This window comes from Erpetoichthys calabaricus, chromosome 13, assembly GCF_900747795.2.
Source record: "Erpetoichthys calabaricus chromosome 13, fErpCal1.3, whole genome shotgun sequence".
Lineage (NCBI taxonomy): Eukaryota > Metazoa > Chordata > Cladistia > Polypteriformes > Polypteridae > Erpetoichthys > Erpetoichthys calabaricus.
In genome coordinates this window covers 125,240,292-125,261,607 of record NC_041406.2, presented here as the reverse complement: position 1 = coordinate 125,261,607, position 21,316 = coordinate 125,240,292, and the positions used below count along the sequence as shown (strand labels likewise).

The window sequence follows — 21,316 nt, the reverse complement described above, 5'->3', positions numbered from 1 at the left end:
TGTAATTAACCTGAAACAATATAATGGTCCACAGAATGGTCAAACTGTTCTAAATACCATAGATGCTTTAGCGTTGTTACTCTCATTGCACCTTCTTCTTCTTCTTTCAGCTGCTCCCATTAGGGGTTGCCACAGCGGATCATCTTTTTCCATATTATTCTCACTGCACCACTTGGAATATTTATATCACTGTATCTGAGTGGGGAATCACAGCTCTACAGCAGATAACAACAACATTTATTTATATAGCACATTTTCATACAAAAAGTAGCTCAAAGTGCTTTACATAATGAAGAAAAGAAAAATAAAAGACAAAATAAGAAATTAAAATAAGGCAACATTAGTTAACATAGAAAAGAAGTAGGTCCGATGGCCAGGGTGGACAGAAAAAAACAAAAAAAAACTCCTGAAAGCTGGAGAAAAAAATAAAATCTGTAGGGGTTCCAGGCCACGAGACCGCCCAGTCCCCTCTGGGCATTCTACCTAACATAAATGAAATAGTCCTCTTTGTAGTTAGGGTTCTCACGGAGTCACTTGATGCTGATGGTCATACAGATTTCTGGCTTTTAATCCAGCCATCATTTTTGGAACATCATGGTACTTAGAGTAGATGGTGGTGCGCCACCACCAAAAGGACACCGGAAAAGGAAACAGAAGAGAAAATAGGGGTTAGTACAGATTTTAGAGTCACCATGAATGGTTATTATAATGAATTGGATATACAGAGTATCAGGATTAAATTACAGTGAAGTTATGAGAAGGACATGTTAAAGTAATGTGTTTTCAGCAGTTTTTTTAAAGTGCTCCACTGTATTAGCCTGGCGAATTCCTACTGGCAGGCTATTCCAGATTTTAGGTGCATAACAGCAGAAGGCCGCCTCACCACTTTTTGAGTTTTGCTCTTGGAATTCTAAGGAGACACTCAGTTGAGGATCTGAGGTTGCAATTTGGAATATAAGACGACAGACATTCCGATATATAGGATGGGGCGAGATTATTTAAGGCTTTACAAACCATAAGCAAAATTTTAAAGTCAATCCTGAATGACACAGGTAACCAGTGTAGTGACATCAAAACTGGAGAGATGTGCTCGGATTTTCTTTTCCTGGTAAGGATTCTAGCAGCTGCATTCTGCACTAATTGCAAACGATTTATGTCTTTTTTGGGTAGTCCTGAGAGGAGTGCATTACAGTAATCTAGTCGACTGAAAACAAACGCATGAACTAATTTCTCAGCATCTTTCAATGATATAAGAGGTCTAACTTTTCCTATGTTTCTTAAGTGAAAAAATGCTGTCCTAGTGATCTGATTAATATGCGATTTAAAATTTAGATTACAGTCAACAGTTACCCCTAAGCTTTTTACCTCCGTGTTGACTTTTAATCCTAATGCTTCCAGTTTATTTCTAATAGCCTCATTGTATCCATTATTGGCAATTACCAAGATTTCAGTTTTCTCTTTATTTAACTTGAGAAAGTTACTATTGATCCATTCTGAAATACAAGTCAGACATTGTGTTAGTGAAATTAAGAGATTCGGGGGTCATCTGGCGCTATTGATAAATACAGCTGTGTGTCATCAGCATAGCTGTGGTAGCTGACATTGTGCCCCGAGATAATCTGACCTAATGGAAGCATGTAGATTGAGAAGAGCAGTGGACCCAGGATAGAGCCTTGTGGAACACCATATAGGATATCATGTGTCTTTGAGTTGTAATTACCACAACTAACAAAGAATTTTCTCCCTGCCAGGTAGGATTCAAACCAATTTAAGACACTGCCAGAGAGGCCCACCCACTGACTAAGGCGATTCTTAAGAATATTACGATCAATGGTGTCAAATGCGGCACTCAGATCTAAGAGGATGAGAACAGATAAATGGCCTCTTTCTGCATTTACCCGCAAATCATTTACTACTTTAACGAGTGCAGTTTCTGTGCTGTGATTTGTTCTAAAACCTGACTGAAATTTATCAAGAATAGCATGTTTATTAACGTGCTCATTTAACTGTGTTTATTAACGTGCTCATTTAACTGCATAATGACTGCCTTCTCTAGAATTTTACTTAAGAAAGGCAGGTTAGAGATGGGTCTATAATTTTCAAGAGCAGAGGGGTCGAGGTTATTTTTCTTAAGTAGGGGTTTAACTACAGCAGTCTTAAGACAGTCTGGGAAGACCCCCGTATCTAATGACGAATTTACTATGTCAAGAACATTATCAATTAGCACGCCTGATACTACTTTGAAAAAATTTGTTGGTATTGGGTCAAGGACGCAGGTGGAGGGTTTCATTTGAGAAATTATTTTATGTAAATCAAGTAAATCTATCCTAGTGAAACAGTTCAATTTGTTTATAACAGAATACTGGGGTTTAGGAGGATCCTTAGTGTTGGGGAGATATACTATGTTATTTCGAATATCATTAATTTTTTGATTGAAAAATACAGCGATAGCCTCACAGGTTTTACTTGAAGTACTTAGGATGCATTCCTTTGAGTTACTTGGGTTTAACAGACGATCAATCGTTGAGAATAAGACTCTGGGATTACTAGCATTGTTATTTATAAACTTAGAGAAAGAGCAGCGCCTCTCAAGACGGACTGTGTTATTGTATTCTGTTATTTTAACTTTTAATATTTCATAGTGGATAGTTAGTTTAGTCTTCCTCCATTTACGCTCAGCTCTACGGCATGCTCTCTTTAAATCAGACACTCTTTGGGTCTTCCATGGTATAACAATGCTAGAAGATTTTTTAACTATCTTTTCAGGTGCAGCTATGTCAACAGCAGCTCTTACCTTAGTATTAAATCTTTCCACCTTACTATTTACATTATCCTCGCTATTATAGTTGGCACTATAAACGGACTGACTGCTTAGAATGTTTGTAAGTTTTAAAGCTGCTGATGAGTCAAAGAAGCGTTTTTTAACAATATGCTTCTCATGAGTGTTTTCTATCATTATTTCTATATTAAAAAGTAGAAGAAAATGGTCTGATAGACCAATATCAATGACCTGTTTCATATCAACTTTTAGTCCTTTAGTAATCACTAAGTCTAACATATGACCTGCTTTATGTGTAGGCTGATTAACGAGCTGTCTCAAATCAAAAGAGTCCAGGAGGTTCATAAATTCTTTTACTTTTTGGTCACACTGATTATCTATATGAAAATTAAAGTCGCCAACTATTAAGAATGTGTCATAGTTCGTAATTAAAATTGACATTAAGTCAGAGAATTCCTCAAAAAAAGATGCGTTGAATTTTGGAGGTCTATACACGGATAATACTAGAACGTGAGAATCGCCATGGATAACAACGGCGAGATACTCAAAGGACTTGAATTTACCAAAACTGACATCTTTACATTTTAACCGGCTTGAGTAAATGTTTGCCAAGCCACCGCCTCTCTTTCCGTGGCGATCTGCACAAGTAAAACTGTAATCCGGAGGCGCAGATTCGATTAAAACAACTGAGCCATCTGAGCTAAGCCATGTTTCATTTAGTGCAATAAAGTCTATCCAAGTCTATGATTGGAAAGAGATTATCGGTATACAGCATCAAGCACACGCTGCCTCAGCCATGCTGTCTGTTGAACTGCTTTCATACGGCAAACTCCTCAGAGCCTTTCCTCGCGGTTCAGAAACAGTTTCATCCCAAGAACTATAAACGCACTCAGTCAGTCCATCAAGTGCTCCTTGTAGAACGCTTTGTACGTATAAGTACAATTACCTCACAGTAAACTTGCGATACAGTTATGATATTGCACAACCTGAGCCACTTTATAAAGCGCGTATTTACATATGATGACAATATCATTTTTAAGATGAAATGCAGCAAAATATGTTTATTATATCTATACTAATAAAAGGCAAAGCACTCACTGACTTGACTGACTGACTGACTCATCACTAATTCTCCAACTTCCCGTGTAGGTGGAAGGCTGAAATTTGGCAGGCTCATTCCTTACAGCTTACTTAGAAAAGTTAGGCAGGTTTCATTTCGAAATTCAAAGCGTAACGGTCATAACTGGAACCGCTTTTTTGTCCATATACTGTAATGGACTGCAGCTCGCTGGCCGTGGGAGGCGGAGTTGCGTATCGCGTCATCACACCTCCCATGTAATCATGTGAACTGACTGTGAATGCAGTACATAGAAAACAAGGAAGAGCCCCAAAGAGCGCTGAAGAAAACATTCATTACACAATTGAGAAGGCAGCGAAACAATAAGAAGCGAGCGAATGACGCATACAAGCATATTCATAAGTACAGCTATGGCGGAAACAAAGCACGGTGTAAACCGTAAGTTTAAATTAAGTTTGGCAAGATTGCTTTTCTCCTGTACAACTATACGTTGCATTCTCAACAGTAAGCTTGCTCGACTTGGTCATATTACAACCAGAGTGCTGAACTGACAACATGGTATACAAAGAGAACTATAACAATCGTAATTGTTCTGGTTCTAATTGTTTTTGCAAACCTTTGTAATCCTAATATAAAAATCCTAATGCTACTGCTGCAAGCAGGAAGCCATGTGACAGGAGGCAGGAAGTAGGAAGTAGGCAGTGAGTGCAGCAGCAGTAAGCATGGTGTTTGTTCTCTCAAACAATCCTTCGCCATCCTGCTTAGTTAGCCCTTGTGAAGGCATTCCCTTTTCACACCATTTTTGTAATTAAACATTCTCAACATCACTTCGTGGTTCCGGGAATTATTGCATGAAGGTGTTTAGCTTGCTGGATAATTGAACAGGAGATTCAGTGAGGCCAGTACAGTGAAAAGGGAGACCTACAAGCAAGATTGCTCAGTGGCTCTGACTCCATTGTCTTATAAGGCATCTTAAGGCAGAAATAACAGCGCAGTAATTTGCTCAAGAATTGCTAGAGGAGTTACAGTTACTACATTGTCCAGTTGTCCATGTAAAATGGAGCTTCAAGAATTGGAAGTTAGATCTGTTGCTTGTCGTTCGACTAAATCTTCTGCTGTTTCAAATGTCAGTGTAGCAGCAGCCAAAGCACGCGCTAAGGCAGAAGCTGCCCAAGCTAGATGTTTTAGTTTGGGAAAATGGTTCAAAGATTTTAACAGAAAATAAGCAGGCAAGAATCAGAGAGGAAAGGTCCAATACTTCAATTGTTTACTTGTTCAAATATAATATCAGTTACATACAATATAATAGCAATATACATGCAGATATAGGAATTGTACTATTGACTTACAGTAATATATATAAAGATATATGATTTATACTATTAACTTACAGTAATACAGATATGTGAATTATACTATACTTACAGTAATATCAAAAGACCCAGAGCCATCATCCTAGACCAGTAGACTGAGGGAGCCCGCGTGTCAGTCTCGTCAGAGGATCAACTCGTGAGCCTGGTCCAATACCGGGCGGTGTGCACGTTCCCCACGGTTGAGCTTCCGAAGAAACTGAGGGCGGAACCTTCCCTTATATACTAATTGAGTGTCCTTACCCAAAATGGCTTACGTGTAAGCAGTGTATACAGAAGTGATCAGTTTCTGCACACCTTCTTCCCACGGGACACTTTATTGTTTTTCTTCTACTTGGCCCTCACTGAGATGGTGCCTAGTATCAGAAGACACACAATAACAAGCGTTGCTTGCAATGAAGCCCCTCGAAGTGAAAAACAAGTACATGGCCTTGACTGTATTCCCATAACATTCTGAAACTCTTTATGAGAAGCAAGTTTTTGCACATTGTTTCGCTATCATCCCAAACATTCCAATCTTTGTAGCTGGTTTTGCACTGAAGCGACCAATCCCCCCCCTCTTACTCCTTTATTTCATCCCTTCTCCTGTTACAGAGAAAACCTTTTTTATTACAATCGGTCCCTCGCTCAGCGCAAAATCAACAACCTTGTCTGTCGTGCTCTATTATTAATTCGTTTTAAAACACAAAACACATAGCAATTAAATATAGTCATTAAAGCAATAATAATAATATCTTGCCATATTTGCATATTATTAGTCCTTAAAGCCATTTGCATGTTATTTTTCTGTATCTGTGCTTGTAATATGTTAAAAGTGCATACAGTCCAGTTCATGAAAGTTGAGACATTTAGCCATCGAGTGTCATTGCTAGCCGTGATTATCCAATCTGAAGCGGGTTGTTCCCAGTTTACTGTTTGCTGATGAGAGACCATGGACTGAGGTAACCACCTAGCCATTTGGTCTGCCACTTTGTGAGTATATCGTCCCACATTCTCAAGCTTGTTTGCAGTTATTTCATTATCTACGGTGTTTAAAGTTCCTAGGGTGGTGCCAACCCCTCCTAAGAAAGTGTCATACCATGCCCGTTTAGCACGCTTACACTGTGGCAACAGTGGAAACGTCACTTGCCATGTAACCTTAGTCCTTTTTGCTGTCATAGAAACAAGTTTACATGTGTCAATTATTGGTTCTACATGTGACTGTCTCGTTATGGGGGTTCTGGCCCACACGGCTATAGCAAGCATTGGTATAGTCCTGTTAATAATTTCAGTTGCATTGATCCAGCCAATGGGCCCAGTCTTATTAGAGGTGTATTCGCCTGATGTTGCATTGACCTCGCACTGTACCTTGGAGCCGTTCCAGGGCCCCATACACCAAGTTACTTTCGACGTCCAGGTAATATTTAAGTTTTCAGAGCACTCAATCAGATACTTCTGTGGTTTTACCCCCGACACCTTCAAGTTCGAGGAGTAGATGGTGCACCCGTCACCAGTCGTAATGGTGAGGACATTGCAAGACTGATTCTCCGGACACGTCGTGTTCTCCTGCCGTCTAGATTTAGTGGAAGTGTTCCACCACCATTGGACCTGAGTCGTCTCCGTTGCCTCGCCTCCTAATGTGGTGGCTCCTACTTCATTCAGAACACCCCCAATTCTGTAAAACAAGAACACAGCATGTTGCACCCACTCCTCTCCTCCTCCTAAAACAGAATTTATGATTACGATACTACCTATTTACATTGTGTTAATTCTAAAAAAAAAAAAAAATTTTAACTTACACTTTAGCTTTACCCTTAACAATTTCGTGCTGCACGTTCTAATTCTTCGACGGGATATAAAGTCCTTCCTTTATTTTTCCCTTTCCCTTTGCTCTTAGCTTTCTTCCCTCCTTTCTTATGTTTACTCTTGCGCCGGTTTTTCCCCCTGTCTTCCTCCTCCTCCTCCGAGGAGCTCTCGGAAGATGAAGAGGGGCCAGTTTCATCACGCTTCTTACTCAACTTTTCCCATTCAGCGAAGGTAAGAAGTGAATGTACTTCTGCCTTTGCTACTCGTTTCTTTATTCCACCAGACTTATCTATAAGTCCTTTTTCCTTTGCCCTGTCCAGGAGCACTCCTGTAGGCAGTCCATCTATCTCTTCCTTAGGGACTTTAGCATTAATTAACGCTCCCCATAACTCCTTCCTATTCACTCCCCCTGTTCTATAGGCGCTATCCCTTGATGTAGCCCCAGTGGGTTGTGTTGCAGCTGTCCCTGGCGGGGCTCCTCCCCACTCCCCTAGGTCACCTAAATCCCGTAATTTGGCTACAACTTCCCCCACTCCTGCACCTACCTCATTCAGTAAAAGAGTCATTATTATTCCTTTCAAGTTAGCAGGGGCTGTTTTTATTAGGATGGTCCTGGCTACAGATGTAAATGGGAACACATCTAACTGATCCGCTTGGCCCGCTACCACGGCGTCCCTCATTGCCAATTCTCTAACCACTCGAATCGCCTGCTGCAAAGTCGTCCATGGTTTTACTTCAGGCCAATTCTGTGGGTGTGGATATATTTCATATGCTGCATTCGCCGCTAGCGCCAGCAACGTGCTGTCCCCTTCTAACTTAGTCAATTCTTGTCTCATTGCTTGTTTAAAACGGGAATCGACAGCATAATCTGTAAATTCAGTACCATCCCCCTTATCCAGTGACACATGCCCGGCTCCTGCATCATGCAAGCGTACGAGCCATGTGTCTACTGGCTCATTTCGCCCTTGTGCATAACGTGATCTAAATCCTTCCCTTTCTTGTGCAGTATAATCTTCGAAAACATCTCCCCTCCTAACATTACCATGTGCGTCAGTAAAAAGTCTGCGACGCATCACGGGTTTAGCCTGTAAAGGCAGAGGATCAATTACCGACCCTGCATCGGGTCCGTCATCATCCTCATAATCATCATCCCAAATGTTACCGTCCCATTTTTCAGGATCCCACTCATGGACGTTAACTGCGGCTACAAACGCTTTGATCTTCGCAACATCCGGTCTACGCTTCTTTTTCGCATTCACCTTGGCTATGCAAAAGGCTGCCTTTTCCGCCATCCCCTCGGCTCTCTGTACCCGCGGCAATAATACAGCTACCTGGGATTCGGCCATTGAGGCCCGCCCTAACGCATCCGCCAAGTCCATTTGCATTTTCTTAATCTCCCTTTCTTTTTCGTCTATCAGACTATCCAGATTTTTAACCGCAGTTAGCAAAACCCACCCTCGCGTCTGCAAGCCCATTATGGGTTCCTTTGCAGACACCTGACATTTCTTAAGCGCGGCTAGCACATTCACTGGTGTTGGGGGATCCAAGCTCTGCCAATATTGTGCTAATCCCCCCCCACATCTCAATTCTCTGGCGCAGTCTTCCCATACTGTTTCTTCCCAGCCGGGGAGAGGTAAAGGAGCTGCGCCAGGGTTTTTATCCTTTTTCTTAAACATCTCTGATTTCCTTTGCCTCACTTAATAGTTCAATATTTTACCAGATTCCCCAAAATCCTGCAACCGACTACGCCAAAATGTTTTAGTTTGGGAAAATGGTTCAAAGGTTTTAACAGAAAATAAGCAGGCAAGAATCAGAGAGGAAAGGTCCAATACTTCAATTGTTTACTTGTTCAAATATAATATCAGTTACATACAATATAATAGCAATATACATGCAGATATAGGAATTGTACTATTGACTTACAGTAATATATATAAAGATATATGATTTATACTATTAACTTACAGTAATACAGATATGTGAATTATACTATACTTACAGTAATATCAAAAGACCCAGAGCCATCATCCTAGACCAGTAGACTGAGGGAGCCCGCGTGTCAGTCTCGTCAGAGGATCAACTCGTGAGCCTGGTCCAATACCGGGCGGTGTGCACGTTCCCCACGGTTGAGCTTCCGAAGAAACTGAGGGCGGAACCTTCCCTTATATACTAATTGAGTGTCCTTACCCAAAATGGCTTACGTGTAAGCAGTGTATACAGAAGTGATCAGTTTCTGCACACCTTCTTCCCACGGGACATCTTATTGTTTTTCTTCTACTTGGCCCTCACTGAGATGGTGCCTAGTATCAGAAGACACACAATAACAAGCGTTGCTTGCAATGAAGCCCCTCGAAGTGAAAAAACAAGTACATGGCCTTGACTGTATTCCCATAACATTCTGAAACTCTTTATGAGAAGCAAGTTTTTGCACATTCTTTCGCTATCATCCCAAACATTCCAATCTTTGTAGCTGGTTTTGCACTGAAGCGACCAATCCCCCCCCCTCTTACTCCTTTATTTCATCCCTTCTCCTGTTACAGAGAAAACCTTTTTTACTACACTAGAGTTGCCTTTTCAAAGAAGGAGATTGAACTTAGAATGGAAAAGGCCCGTCTAGAAGCCACGTTAGATGCTCTGGAGAAAGAAAGAGAGGCAGAGGCTGCGCTGGCTGAAGCAGCTGTGATGGAGGCTGCAGTTGCAAACTTAGAGGCCGCAGAAATTGAACTCGGATCCCAGTTACTGCCAGCACAGAGCCCACAGCAGCGTACTGAACAGTATGTAAATGAGCATAGCGGCAGGCATTCATTCAGGGAAGGATGTTTGAATAATGGCCCCATTCCGGACATGTGTGTCCTCAACCTGGTAGCAGATGAAAATATAGCCCGAGAAGAAGCAAGCTATCTGGCATCAGGTCATCCTGCAGATACTACTGTACACAATAAAGAGTCTCCTTTAAGGCAAAGGAGCGATCCTACCCTTTTAAGTAATCAGCCAAGCAGTGCTCGGAGCCTGCCTGTGCTAACACCTTGCCCCAGTCGTTATAACCACCACATGGATGAAACTGCTGGACACTCTCGTGACCATGCCTCATCAGATTTAGCAAGGTATCTGGTACGAAGCCAACTGATATCATCTGGACTAAATAAGTTTGATGACCGGCCCGAGAATTATTTGGCCTGGAAATTCACATTCCTTAATGCCATAGAGACATTGGGTCTTACAGCGGGAGAAGAGATAGATTTATTGATTAAATGGCTTGGGACAGAATCTGCAGAACATGCGCGTCGCATCAAGTCAGCGAATGTGCGGAACTTGTCTATTGGGCTGCAGCGCATTTGGGAGAGATTGGAGGAGATTTATGGGTCACCAGAAGCCATAGAAAGTGCTCTGCTTGCAAAACTGGACAATTTTCCTAAAATATTACCAAAAGAACCCCAAAAGCTTAGGGAACTGAGTGATTTACTGTCTGAGGTTGAGGCTGCAAAACGAGATGGTTTTTTAGCAGGGCTTTCCTACTTGGACACTGCTAGAGGTGTTAACCCAATAGTAGAAAAGCTCCCATATGCGCTTCAGGAGAAGTGGATGATGCAGGGCTCCCACTATAAGCAAGAACACAAGGTCACCTTTCCCCCATTTTCCTTCTTTTTGCAGTTCATACGCGGTGAAGCTAAGGCACGTAATGACCCCAGCTTTACTCTCCCGTCCTCCACTGTTAACCCAAACAAGAGAGAGAGATTCGTCGAGAGTCACAGTGATGCCCGTAAGCCAGTGTCTGTACACAAAACAGATATTACTCCCTGTTCCAATTCCCCAGCCAATGATGACCCAGATAGACAATGTCCAGTTCATCGCAAACCTCACCCCCTGAGAAAGTGCAGAGGCTTTAGAGAGATGCCCCTCGATGAACGGAAAAGAATATTAAAAACACATAACATCTGTTTCAAATGCTGCGCATCAACCAAACATGTTGCCAGATGTTGTGAAACAAGTGTCAAATGTTCTGAATGTGAGAGTGACAGGCCCTCCATCCAGCCTCCTTGGCTGTCCAAGTCCCCTTCTCCCCTCGCACAGCATGGCGGGGAGAAGAAAGAAGCAGCAGATGACGCTATTACGTCCAAATGCACTGAGGTGTGTGGTGAAGGCTTTAGTGGGAAATCCTGTGCAAAAATATGCCTTGTGAATGTTTATCCAGCCAGTGACCGCAGCAAAAGCAGGAGGATGTATGCCATGCTGGATGACCAAAGCAATAGGTCCCTAGCTCGGCCAGATTTTTTTGACATTTTCAAAATAGATGGACCTTCAGCTGCATATACATTGAAAACCTGCTCTGGAATAGCTGAGACTACTGGCAGGCGAGCGGTTGGTTATATCATAGAGTCATTAGATGAAAAAGTAAGTCTTCCTTTGCCCACACTCCTAGAATGCTATATGATCCCTGACAACAGGAATGAAATTCCTACTCCAGAAGCTGCTCACAATCACCATCACCTCAAGGCAATCGCCCATGAAATACCACCTCGTGATAGAGAAGCAGCAATTCTGCTGTTGCTGGGAAGGGACATGTTAAGGGTGCATAAAGTCCTTAAGCAGATCAATGGGCCCCATGATGCAGCATATGCCCAAAAAATGGACTTGGGCTGGGTAATAATTGGTGATGTGTGCCTGGGTGGTACACACAGGCCTTCAGAGGTCACTAGCATGAAAACTTACATCCTGGATAATGGCAGGCCAAGTCTCTTTCACCCATGCGAGAGCCATATGATGGTCAAAGAGAGGTTCATCCCTTCTGAGCAGCACCAACTCTTCTGCCGCATTCCCAGTGAAAGCCATCTGACTGGAGCAAATGGGGAGAAACTTGGACAGTCGGTTTTCTACCAAACAAAAAGTGATCACAAACCTGCACCTTCTATGGAAGATCTTTTGTTTCTCAAAACTATGTTGAATGAATTCTTCCACGACTCCAGCAACAGCTGGGTGGCCCCACTTCCTTTTTGCAAAGCACGTAGGCAATTGCCTAATAATCGTGTATATGCTATGAATCGTTTTAGATCTCTAAGCCGCACCCTTGAGAAACATCCAGAGATGAAAGCTCATTTTCTAGAATTCATGAAAAGGATGTTGGATAGCTGTCATGCAGAGCTTGCGCCTCCGGTTCAAGAAGGTAAGGAGTACTGGTATTTGCCCTTCTTCGGAGTGTACCACACACAAAAGCCCACCCAAATACGTGTGGTTTTTGATTCTAGTGCTCAATTTGAAGGGGTTTCCCTTAACAATGTGCTGCTCTCTGGGCCAGACTTGAATAATAGCCTGTTGGGTATCCTTATAAGATTTAGGAAGAACCCCGTTGCACTTACGGCTGACATTCAGCAAATGTTTCATTGTTTTCTAGTGCAAGAAGATTGTAGGGATGTTTTGCGCTTTCTATGGTATGAGGACAGTGACCAGGACAAAAGGGTTGTTGACCATAGAATGAGGGTGCATGTTTTTGGTAATAGTCCCTCACCTGCTGTGGCCATTTATGGTCTAAGGCGAGTTGCACAAGAAGGAGAAAAAGAGTATGGCAGTGATGTGTGCCGCTTTATTCAAAGAGGCTTTTATATGGATGATGCTTTAAAGTCTGTCCCCACTGTGGAGGAAGCAATTGATCTCCTTAAGAGAACACAGGAAATGTTAGCAGCTTCAAATCTTAGGCTCCACAAAGTGGCCTCTAACAAAGCTGAGGTGATGGATGCGTTCTTAAAGGAAGATCGAGCTAAGGATCTACAAAATCTTGACTTGTTTGTGGATGACCTACCTGATCAGCGAAGTCTTGGGGTAAGATGGAATATTATGTCAGACATTTTTACATTTTATGCACCTGAAACTGAGAGACCATATACCCGCAGAGGAGTACTCTCCACGGTCAATAGTCTTTTTGACCCGCTGGGTTTCCTGGCACCAGTGACTATCCGGGGGCGCTTACTACTTAGAGAACTCTCGAGACACGGCAGTGATTGGGACACCAACCTTCCAGAAGGCATGCATGAACAATGGGTGCAATGGCAGAGTTCACTGCAGTGCCTCAGAGGCATTCAAATACCCCGTATATATTCTGCTATTCCACCTTCTAATGCCCTGCACATTGAGCTGTGCATTTTTTCAGATGCCTCTGTTAATGCCATTGCTGCTGTGGCTTATCTTAAATTTCTAAGCCATGACAAGCAAATAGATGTGGGCTTTGTCCTCGGCAAGGCAAGACTTGCCCCCCGACCTGAACTTACAGTGCCCAGGCTGGAGCTATGTGCTGCGGTGCTAGCTGTGGAGATTGCGGAAGTCGTCAGTGAGGAAATAGATCTCCAGCTAAACTCCACTAGTTTTTATACAGATAGTAAAGTGGTTTTGGGTTATATTCACAATCAATCCAGACGCTTTAGTGTCTATGTAAATAATCGGGTGCAACGAATCCGGCAGTCTTCTAAACCTGAACAGTGGCATTATGTGCCAACAGATCAAAATCCTGCTGATCATGGTTCACGCTCCATTTCAGCCTCCAAGCTTTCCAGTTCAACATGGATTACTGGACCTCCCTTCCTTCACCTTTCACTAAAGAAAATTCCAGAAGAACAAAATAAATTTGACCTCATCAACCCAGAAAGTGATGTAGATATCCGACCTGAAGTGAACTCTTTGTCCACTTATGCCTCTGAGAGTCACTTAAGCTCAAAACGGTGGGAACGCATGATTGGAGTGGTACGACACATATTAGACTCCATGCTGTTGCAGTCTGGTCGTGTACGACTTACTCATGAAGTGTTAACAACGCTAATGGCAGAGGTCATCACCATAATTAATGCACGTCCCCTGGTACCTGTTTCGTCTGATCCTGAACATCCTAATGTCCTAACACCTTCCATGCTGCTCACCCAAAAAATAGGCACGCCTTTTCTGTCTCAAAGTAACTTTGGTACAGGTGAGATGTTGAGACACCAATGGAAGCGTGTCCAATACCTCGCTGAGGAATTCTGGAGCAGGTGGAGAACGGAATATCTCAGCACTCTGCAGACACGACAGAAATGGCAAAATAAAAGGCCTGACATCAAAGAAGGTGATGTTGTCCTTCTAAAGGAAAAGCAAGTCAGAAGGAATGAGTGGCCTATGGGAATAATAATGAAGGCTGTTCCTAGCAAAGATGGATTAATAAGGAAGGTCGAGATAAAGATAGTTCAGCAAGGAGCAACAAAAATCCTTTACAGGCCTATTTCAGAACTGGTTTTTCTTTTATCACCAGATTAAAGTATTTGGCTCAGTTTTTGGTGGTATCTTAAAGATACCAGACGGGGAGTGTTCTGGTTCTAATTGTTTTTGCAAACCTTTGTAATCCTAATATAAAAATCCTAATGCTACTGCTGCAAGCAGGAAGCCATGTGACAGGAGGCAGGAAGTAGGAAGTAGGCAGTGAGTGCAGCAGCAGTAAGCATGGTGTTTGTTCTCTCAAACAATCCTTCGCCATCCTGCTTAGTTAGCCCTTGTGAAGGCATTCCCTTTTCACACCATTTTTGTAATTAAACATTCTCAACATCACTTCGTGGTTCCGGGAATTATTGCATGAAGGTGTTTAGCTTGCTGGATAATTGAACAGGAGATTCAGTGAGGCCAGTACAGTAATAAATGAACAATAAAACAGCGGAGAACCCGTGGATTACATAAAAAGGCTGCTTCCTTGGCGAAGCAAGGAAAAAGGATGGCCTTATATGGCGTTCGTTTATAAAACAGCGGACAGGCTGTGTAAAGGCAGCTTCACAAAAAACAGATCCTTAACAAATTGTTATTGGTATATTTTCCCTCAATTTAAAAAGGTTTTCTTTTCTTCTTAATTAAAATTTAAAAGCAATACTTCACCGCTGCGAAGGAATTTGGCTATATGCAGTGAGTGTGTACGCCTGATGAGCCCAGAATTAGGGCAAAACACGTGTCGCGTACTCTTTGCATTATTTGACAGTAAACTATTTTCAACCATTCTATGATCTGCTTCTCACAACTGAGGGCACCGTGGCGGATGTTAGCTGACTTGCTGGCCAACCACAAGCATTACCTGGTAGGTAACCACCCATACAATCAGATTGTGATTCAGACTACGAATGCCGTGAATGTAATTACCCCGATCTACATGCTATCAAATAAACGAACCACACGCCGTGGCGCAATGTTAGGGGCTTCGCCTCTAGTGCTGACGTCCGAGGTTCGATTCCCGTAAGGGACTGCAGTGAGTGTGTACGCCTGATGAGCCCAGAATTAGGGCGAAACACGTGTCGCGTACTCTTTGCATTATTTGACAGTAAACTGTTTTCAACCATTCTATGATCTGCTTCTCACAACTGAAGGCACCGTGGCGGATGTTCGCTGACTTGCTGGCCAACCATAAGCGTAACCTGGTAGGTAACGACCCATACAATCAGATTGTGATTCAGACTACGAATGCCGTGAATATATATATGTAGATATATATATATATATGTAGATATATATATGTAGATATATATATATATATATATATATATATATATATATATATATATATATATACATATTAATAAAAGGCAAAGCCCTCACTGACTGACTCACTCACTCACTCACTCATCACTAATTCTCCAACTTCCCGTGTAGGTGGAAGGCTAAAATTTGGCAGGCTGATTCCTTACAGCTTACTTACAAAAGTTAGGCAGGTTTCATTTCGAAATTCAACGCGTAATGGTCATAACTGGAACCTCTTTTTTGACAATATACTGTAATGGACGGCAGCTCGATGGCCGTGGGAGGCGGAGTTGAGTATCACGTCATCACGCCTCCCACGTAATCACGTAAAAAGACTGTGAACGCAGTAGGGAGAAATGAAGGAAGAGCCGCAAACAGCGAAGAACAAAAAATTCATTAAACAATTGAGAAGGGAGCGAAACAATAAGAAGCGAGCGAGTGAAGCATACAAGCATCTTCATAAGGGAAACAAAGCACGGTGTTAATTGTAAGTTTAAATTAAGTTTATTGAAACGCTCCCGTTGCGGATTGCAGTAACATATTCGCGAGATAAAAGAACGCAGTAGGGAGAAATGAAGGAAGAGCCGCAAACAGCGAAGAACAAAAAATTCATTAAACAATTGAGAAGGGAGCGCAACAATAAGAAGCGAGCGAGTGAAGCATACAAGCATGTTCATAAGGGAAACAAAGCACGGTGTAAAACGTAAGTTTAAATTAAGTTTATAGAAACGCTCCCGCTGCGGATTGCAATAATATATTCGCGAGATAAAAGTTTAATGAGAAGACACGAGGTATAAACGAACCACACGCCGTAGCGCAACGTTAGGGGCAACAGTTTCAACCATTCAATGATCTGCTTCTCGCAACTGAAAGACGGCACATGGCGGATGTTAGCCAACTTGCTGACCGCAACGTTAGGGGCTTCAACTCTGGCGCTGACGATAGAGATTCGATTCCCAAGAGGGGATGCAGTGAGTGTGTACGCCTGATGAGCCCAGAATTAGGGAGAAACACGTGTCGCATACTCTTTGGTTTTAATAGATTACTTTCAAATAATGCATTCTATGATCAGCTTCTGGGAACAGAAAGAGGGCACGTGGCGGATGTAAGGCGACTTCCTGACCAACCACAAGCGTAACCTGGCAGGTAACCACCCATACAGTCAGATTGTGATTCAGAAAACGAATGCCATGAATATAATTACCACGATCTACATACTGTCAAATAAACGAAACACACGCCGTAGCGCGACAGCTGTATAAAGCGAGGTTCACAAAAAAACAGATCCTTAACAAATTGTTATTGGTATATTTTCGATCCATTTAAAAAGGTTTTCTTTTCTTCTTAAAAAATTAAAAGCAGTACTTCGCCGCAACGAAGCGCGAGAATTTGGCTATATATATCTGCTTCTCGCAATTAAAAGAGGGCACGTGGCGGATTTTAGACGACTTCATGACCAAACATAAGTGTTACCTGCCAGGTAGGGTTACCACTAGTAATACAAAAAAATAAGGGACGCATACTGCAGCGGGTGCCACATCCCAGTGCCAAAACTTTGCAGACTCTACTTAAAAGACCCGCCCTCCTCACTGGACAGTTAAAAAGACCAATCAAACTAACGATGACATCAAGTATTACCCAATCAAAAGTAGGAAAGGAGGCATCTTCATAAAATGCGTGTGGGATGATTTGCATGAGACGCTGCTTTAAAAAAAATGATAAAAAAAATACGGGACAAATCCCGTCCCATATTGATTCAAAACGGGACGCGCAATTTCATTCTCAAATACGGGACGATTCCGTATTTTAAAGGACGGGTGGCAACCCTACAGTGCCAGGTAACCACCCATACAATCAGATTGTGATTCAGACTAGGAATGCAATGAATGTAATTACCCCGATCTACATACAAGGCGAAAGTCTTGCAACATTCAAAGATGATGGTTTGGGATAAGTACACCATGGAACATAAAAGAGCTTATGAAGCCTTGAACCGAAAAAAGCAAGATCTCAGAGATCGTAAAAAAAAAAAAAAAAAAGAGGTAATGTCGTTTTACTCGCTGTAGATTTTAGTCAAACATTACCAGTTATTCCACGAGGGAGACCAGCAGATGAACTCAACGCGTGTTTAAAATCCATGCTTCTCCCACGCTCGGTTATATGTCGCGTGTTCTCGGGTAGGTGCACCAAAAAATGTATACATTTAAGCATGTAATGGGCAAACAAAAAATGAGGTATACCCGAAGGCACTGCAGTAGTACTTAATGTAACTTTACTTCTTAAATGTTAATGTTTTACTGTTTAATAATTTATACGCTTCTTATATGTTGTTCAAATTCTTTTATCAAAATACCAGTGACAGCGCAATGCACGATAACGTGGAGTGAATACACCATACGCATCCGCCCACGGCCACCCTGGTGTGCGCTGATAGGAGTTGATTCTACAATAAAATAAAATAAAGATAAAAAGAGTAATACAATCATCACCCAAAAAGCGGATAGTAGACGTGACGTACTATATGTGTACCAGATTTCAAGCCAATAGGTGAAACGGTTTGCGAGCTACAGGTGATTTAAAATCCTGGACAGACAAACGAATAGCCACGGTAGCAAATTACAGAAGAAGATTTTACTGTTTAATAATTTATATTTATATGAAATGTGCTTCTTATATATTACTTCATATTCTCATATGATAATGATGGTAATGTTGTTTATATTGATTTCTATGTTATTGAAACTGCATGTATGTGTGTATATATATGTATATATATATATATATATATAATATATGTGTATGTGTGTGTGTATATATATATATATATATATATATATATATATATATATATATATATATATATATACACTAGCAAAATACCCGCGCTTCGCAGCGGAGAAGTAGTGTGTTAAAGAGGTTATGAAAAAGTAAAGGAAACATTTTAAAAATAACGTAACATGATTGTCAATGTAATTGTGTTGTCATTGTTATGAGTGTTGCTATCATGTGTATATATATATATATATATGTATATGTATATACAAGGGCGGCACGGTGGCACAGTGGGTAGCGCTGCTGCCTCGCAGTTGGGAGACCTGGGGACCTGGGTTCGATTCCCGGGTCCTCCCTGCGTGGAGTTTGCATGTTCTCCCCGTGTCTGCGTGGGTTTCCTCCGGGCGCTCCGGTTTCCTCCCACATTCCAAAGACATGCAGGTTAGGTGGATTGGTGATTCTAAATTGGCCCTAGTGTGTGCTTGGTGTGTTTGTGTGTGTGTCCTGCGGTGGGTTTGCACCCTGCCCAGGATTGTTTCCTGCCTTCTGCCCTGTGTTGGCTGGGATTGGCTCCAGCAGACCCCCGTGACCCTGTGTTCGGATTCAGCGGGTTGGATAATGGATGGATGGATGGATGTATATACAGTGGGTACGGAAAGTATTCAGACCCCCTTCAATGTTTCACTCTTTGTCATATTGCAGCCATTTGCTAAAATCATTTAAATTAATTTTTTTCCTCATTAATGTACACACAGCACCCCATATTGACAGACAAAAAAAACGAATTTTTGAAATTGTTGCAGATTTATTAAAAAAGAAAAACTGAAATATCACATGGTCCTAAGTATTCAGACCCTTTGCTCAGTATTTAGTAGAAGCACCCTTTTGAGCTAATACAGCCATGAGTCTTCTTGGGAAAGATGCAACAAGTTTTTCACACCTGGATTTGGGGATCGTCTGCCATTCCTCCTTGCAGATCCTCTCCAGTTCTGTCAGGTTGGATGGTAAACGTTGGTGGACAGCCATTTTTAGGTCTCTCCAGAGATGCTCAATTGGATTTAAGTCAGGGCTCTAGCTGGGCCATTCAAGAACAGTCACAGAGTTGTTGTGAAGCCACTCCTTCGTTATTTTAGCTGTGTGCTTAGGGTCATTGTCTTGTTGGAAGGTAAACCTTCGGCCCAGTCTGAGGTCCTTAGCACTCTGGAGAAGGTTTTTGTCCAGGATATCCCTGTACTTGGCCGCATTCATCTTTTCCTCGATTGCAACCAGTCGTCCTGTCCCTGCAGCTGAAACACACCCCCACATCATGATGCTGCCACCGCCATGCTTCACTGTGGGGACTGTATTGGACAAGTGATGAGCAGTGCCTGGTTGTCTCCACACATACCGCTTAGAATTAAGGCCAAAAAGTTCTATCTTGGTCTCATCAGACCAGAGAAACTTATTTCTCACCATCTCAGAGTCCTTCAGGTGTCTTTTAGCAAACTCCATGCGGGCTGTCATGTGTCTTGCACTGAGGTATGTGTGGAGACAACCAGGCACTGCTCATCACTTGTCCAATACAGTCCCCACAGTGAAGCATGGCGGTGGTAGCATCATGCTGTGGGGGTGTTTTTCAGCTGCATGGACAGGACGACTGGTTGCAATCGAGGGAAAGATGAATGCGGCCAAGTACAGGGATATCCTGGACAAAAACCTTCTCCAGAGTGCTAAGGACCTCAGACTGGGCCGAAGGTTTACCTTCCAACAAGACAATGACCCTAAGCACACAGCTAAAATAACGAAGGAGTGGCTTCACAACAACTCTGTGACTGTTCTTGAATGGCCCAGCTAGAGCCCTGACTTAAATCCAATTGAGCATCTCTGGAGAGACCTAAAAATGGCTGTCCACCAACGTTTACCATCCAACCTGACAGAACTGGAGAGGATCTGCAAGGAGGAATGGCAGACGATCCCCAAATCCAGGTGTGAAAAACTTGTTGCATCTTTCCCAAGAAGACTCATGGCTGTATTAGCTCAAAAGGGTGCTTCTACTAAATACTGAGCAAAGGGTCTGAATACTTAGGACCATGTGATATTTCAGTTTTTCTTTTTTAATAAATCTGCAACATTTTCAAAAATTCTTTTTTTTGTCAGTCAATATGGGGTGCTGTGTGTACATTAATGAGGAAAAAAATTAATTTAAATGATTTTAGCAAATGGCTGCAATATGAGAAAGAGTGAAAAATTGAAGGGGGTCTGAATACTTTCCGTACCCACTGTGTATATATATATATATATATATATATATATATATATATATATATACATGCACATATATTATATATATATATATATATATATATATATATATATATATATATATATATATATATATATATATATATATGTATTTATATATGTGTATATATATATATATATATATATATATATATATATATATATGTATGTGTATATATATATATATGTATGTGTATATATATATGTATGTGTATATATATGTATGTGTGTATATATATATATATATATATATATATATATATATATATATATATATATATTATATATATGACAGCAACACTCATAACAATGACAACACAATTACATTGACAATCATGTTACGTTATTTTTAAAATGTTTCCTTTACTTTTCCATAACCTCTTTAACACACTACTTCTCCGCTGCGAAGCGCGGGTATTTTGCTAGTGACAAAATAAACTACGTGATTAAAGTGTAAATTTCGAGATTAAAGTTGACATTCCGTGTTTTTTTCCCCCACTGTGTGTCTATTTTTTTTCTCTGTACCCTAATAAGCTTTCATATGACACTCAGACAGTGGGCTGTGACTCGCCTTTTCACGGCGACTTTGATATCTGACTTTTTTTTTATTTCGGGCACTGTGTGACTTTGTGAACGTGAGCTTTCAAGTTTCTCCGACACTCTGTTACTCGATCAACTTCCTTTTGTTGATCATATCACTGTTTAAACCAACAAATAGTAAGTTTTTCCTTGCCTCCACTT

The 21,316-nt window shown here is 41.6% G+C and overlaps 1 protein-coding gene across 1 annotated transcript in view; it reads left to right on the top strand.

The window, feature by feature from the left end:
- cibar1 (CBY1 interacting BAR domain containing 1) overlaps positions 1 to 21,316 on the top strand; it is a 160,285-nt gene that overhangs the window by 12,088 nt on the left and 126,881 nt on the right. The window lies entirely within an intron of this gene.